This window comes from Cryptomeria japonica, chromosome 4 (genome assembly GCF_030272615.1).
Source record: "Cryptomeria japonica chromosome 4, Sugi_1.0, whole genome shotgun sequence".
NCBI classification, from domain to species: domain Eukaryota; kingdom Viridiplantae; phylum Streptophyta; class Pinopsida; order Cupressales; family Cupressaceae; genus Cryptomeria; species Cryptomeria japonica.
Genome location: NC_081408.1, coordinates 321624918 through 321630008, shown reverse-complemented (window position 1 = coordinate 321630008; position 5091 = coordinate 321624918).

The following is a 5091-nucleotide window of genomic DNA, read 5'->3' as shown; positions in this document are numbered from 1 at the left end:
TGATGATAAGCATAAAACTAATGATGTCTTATATGATGAAGATCTAAAGAATAATCTTTTGAGCATTGGTCAAATTGTTGATAAGGAATATGATTTGCAATTCAAGAATGACAAGTCTAAGATATTGAGTAGCTTTGGAACTGAGATTGCATTAGGTACAAAAACTAAAGGTAATATCTTTCACTTTAATGTTTGTGGTAAAATTTGTTTGATTTCTCAGATTGATGAAAGTTGGTCATGATATAGAATGATTTGTCATGTAAATTTTGATTGCATGGTTAAGATAAGTTCTACTCAAGCAATGAGATATCTACCTAAGTTGATAAAGTCTATGAATCTAGTATGCAAGGAATGTCAATTAGGGAAGCAGACAAGAGTTACTTTTAAAAGAAAATAGTATAATTCTAATGGATTATTAGATCTTGTGCATACTGATTTATGTGCACCTTCTAGAGTGAAAAGCTTGCATGGTGACAGGTCTTTTATATTTCTAGTTGATGACTATTCAAGGATGATGTGGGTTGCATTCTTGAGGGAGAAGTCTAAAGCCTTGGAGAAGTTGAATATTTTAAAAGCTATGGTTGAGACTGATACTAGATTGAAGCTGAAGTGTCTAAGATCTGATAGAGGTTGTGAATTCACTTCTAGTGATTTTAATCATATTGTGAAGAACATGGAGTGAAGAGATAATTATCTACACATAGAACTCCTCCACAGAATGGTGTTGTGGAAAGGAAGAAAAAAATAGCTCAGGAAGTTGCTAAAACAATGATGTTGGAAGGAAATGTTTCACATGTGTATTGGAGAAAAGCTATGAGTATTTCTGTATAGACTCTTAAACGGATGCATATCAAAGGTGATATCGGTAAGACTCCTTATTGGTTATAGTTTGGTCATACTCCTATAATTAGATATTTTGAAAAAATTGGAAGTGTTATATTAAAAGAGATGAAGATCTAGGGAAGTTCGATGCTAGATGTGATGAAGGAATTTTTCTTGGTTACTATACTAAGAGAAAGGCCTACCGGTGCTATAAAAAAAGATTGGGTAAGATAGTTGAGAGTGCTAATGTGAAGGTTCATGATGACAATGAGAGATAGATCAAATCTTGCATATATGACTCTGATGATTAGGATGTCAGTTCAGATAAAGGAAAGCATGTGTAAACCTAGAATAAAATTTAGATTGTTCTGAAAAAAGTCAGAGAATGAAGAAGAATGTGTTGGCAAGAAATACTATAGGCATGTTAAAATGTTGTCATTGATGGAAAATCATCAATTTTCATATTCTCACTTCATATTTTCATCATTCTAGTAGACTGAGTTGAGATTGGTTGAGTCGAGTGAGGTCTGGTAAGAAGTGTAGTATATCCAGTAGTGTACAATTATGCTCAGTGGATTATCTTGGTTTTGTATTTTTCTATGTAGATTTTAGAGATGGTTTGTGGTCATGTAATATATCTTATTACAAGATTATGGCCTCCGTTGTTAATTTTAATGTCAGTTAGATGATTCGATAATCATGTTTTTGGCAAACAGTGCATATTTGTGGTATCGTGCGATGATTCACTTTGCGGATATTATAGATTAATTTTGGTGGTTGTTTGTGTATTCAAGGTTGATAAGCTATCATATGGGAAGCATATAGACATTTTTTTTTGGTATGCATGTGCATTGGAGTTGGATTTGAGTCAACCTATTTACATGTTTTATCTTTTATGGTGTGTTCTTGAAACCAACGTGTAATGGCTCAAGATTTGGTAGTGCAAATATATAAAGAAAGTTAATTTGATTATTCTGGATATAAGAAGTGGTGTGGAATCTATGTATGAGAAAATATGTGTAGTTTCATCTACGCACTATGAATATTTGTGCTTCGGCATACAATAGCATATCAGAACAGAGCAGAGTTTTAGAATTTAGTAAGAGAACATGTTCTATACTTAACCAAAACTATATCTAGTGATTTGTAGATGTCATTTGATAGTTCATATCTCATTGTAATCTCTTACAATCATTTGTAAGAGAGTGAGCCTTATGAGGTTGTTTCCCTATTTTGTAATTTGAGCAGTGATCTCTAGGTAGTGTGCCTAAATGCATGTTCATTTCCCTTATGTAATATTTTTATACTTCTAACAGAGTATACTAATATTGTGGGTTTGAATCCTACCATGGTTTTTTTCTTAATTGGGTTTCCCTTTAAAAATATTGGTGTTATGGTGTTGTTCTTTGCTTTGTGCTTCTGCACTTTACTTTCTTTCATATGTTTTAAGTGGTTCAAAGATCAAATTGCTAAGGTTAAGAAATGCAGAACACTAATTCACCCCCCCCTCTCAGTGTTCATTGATTCCAATAATTGGCTTCAGAGCTTAGTTCCTTGGAAGAAAACTAACAACTTGAGGTTGATCTGGGAAGGTGAATCAATTGATTCTAGTAGTCTAAAACAACAATTAGTTATTTCTCTTGAAGATCTTGATCATGCACAAGATGAGAATTGGCAAGTGAAGGAAAATATTAAAGATGTTGAAGAATACATTGAGACATTGAAAGATCAGTTGAAGAATTCAAGGGATAAGAGAAAGGAGAAAGAAAGTCAAATCATTTATGAAGAAGCCCTCAAGTAGAAGATTGAAGAATGTGAAAGAATTGCTAGAGCTAACATAGTCTAGAAGACTGAGATGGAAGCTATTGTGATGCGATTGACTAAGGAGATTGAAGAAAGGAAGAAAAATAAAGAAAAGCTTGCTCAATAATTGAAAGACAAATTAGATGAATGTTGCAAACTTGAAAATGAGATTGGACAATTGAAAGATGAACTTCAAGATGCTAGAGAACATAAGGAAGACCTTGGAAAGCAAGTTCAACTTCTCAAAGCTAATATTGATGTTGAAATGAATACACTGAGAAATTCCAAAATAGTTCAACCAGACTTGATGAGATGTTTGTGAGTTAGAAGAATCCAAATGACACTCAAGGTCTTGGATTTGAGAAAGGTGAAAGCTCCAAGTTAGCACAACAAAAGAACAATTCAAGAAAATCATTGGTAAGGCAACCTAATGCTCACAGATTCAATGGTAATTACTTTGTTTGCAATAAATTTGGTTGTATGGCCAGTTAGTGTAGAAATAGGATGATCAATAATGGTTCTACTTTTATCAGTCAATGTTAAAAATGCAACAAGTATGGTCATAAGTCAAAATGTGTCCAAAATTGTGATGAATAATTTCCATAATAGAAGAAATGTCAGATGTTATGCATGTGGTATGTTTGGGCACATTTATAACCAATACAGAATGAGAGAAAATTAGATGAATATCAGGCCTATGCAAGGAATTGTTGTTTTCTATGCATGCAAAAAACTAGTCATATTGCTAAGTATTGCAAAAGTAGAAACAAGAATAGGAGAGGCTCAGAAGATAAGAATGAGTTAGATGAGAAAGACAAAGCCAAAGTTGAAGAAATCACATATCAGATGAAGAAGACATTGGTTAGAAAGACCAATTTAGAGGCAAGAAGTGGATCCACACCTGATTTCGATGCTGGAAGCTCATCCAGTAACTGAATCTTGGCTTTCGGCCTTGGGGGAGTATAAAGAAAATATTTCAAACTCCCTAATTGAGGATCTATGCATGTTTCTATAAGGTTGCAGAGGTATGTATGGTGATTTCAGATGGCTTTGATGAATCTTTAGAATATTCAAGTAGATTTGAGGATCCAGAAATGAATTTCTATTAGAAAGAGGATATTTAGAAGAGTTAGGAAAAAGTGTATTTATTATAGTGAAGAGTTTGTTGGAATCCAAGAACACTGAGAGTGGGGGTGGATCAGTGTTCTACTAGTGAGATCAATTTTAACCTTATTAACAAAGTAATTCAGTAACTGGTAACCATAAAATAATATAACAATATGCAACCACAAGAACATACACCATAACACAAAGATTTATACGTGGAGAACCTCAAAGAGGAAAAACCATGGTGGGATCTATCCACTCGCCAAATGAATAAATATTACAATAGAGGTATGCACATGTAGGAAGGCCAATAGCCTAGAGCACACTTCTCATCACAAAAGGAACCTCACTGACTATAGATCCAAATACTAAATTTATAAACAAATTTTGAATTTAGATAATTCATCTGCTATGCTGGATGAGTTCTGATTCAAGCACTATCTGTATCGGTTCTCACTATGTCATCATTTACCGGTAACTTACTTCGCATCCAAAACCTCTAAACAAATAACCAAGAACGACTATAGAATATTATATTTGCATTTAGTTGATCAACATTGCTCACACAACATCACACCACTATATATTCCTTCTCTCTGTATGTATATCCAAAAAAACCTAACCAGACTGACTTAAATACCCTTCCCAATCATAAATATGAATGCCTTATGTCTGCTTACAAAGATATTACAATTTATTTACATGTCAGCCTAGACAAAAATAAATGCATTAAACTTTGTGGCCGATGTCGTTGATTGCTACTATGTACGCCTGTCGGATCAATTTCCTATATCGGTCTCATATATCGATTCCTAGTTTGTCGATTTCCCTTGAATTTTAGATAACTTGAATGTCAGTTGCCGAATCATGAATATCGATGAGAACTAGTTGTGTCCAATGCAAAATGATATGTGTTACCATCAATGACAACACAACTAAACTGGATGAGTGTCAATTGCCAACAATCTCCCCCTTTGGCATTGATGGCAACACTCATGTGAAAAATGGATCGCTAAAGTGCTATCCTAGTTCCTCCCAAAAATGATGAACAAAACTGACCCTACTCCCCCTGAGCTATACATTACTTCTTATGTCCCTTAACATTTTTCACAACAACCTCTCCCCCTTGGACATCAAAGACAAAGGTTGGGCCAAAAGAATGAAAGAATGATATTAAAATGTGTTTACTGGATCTATATGTACTTGAATATATCTGGGTAAGAGCCCTTCAAAAATCCTAAGTAAGTAATCCAACCAGTTTTCAATGCTCCTAAAATATATACAAACCCATTAAGAATGTATGCATGTATTTCTTCTTCAGTTAGGTCTGTCGGTGTGGGTTTATTCATTAATTCTATA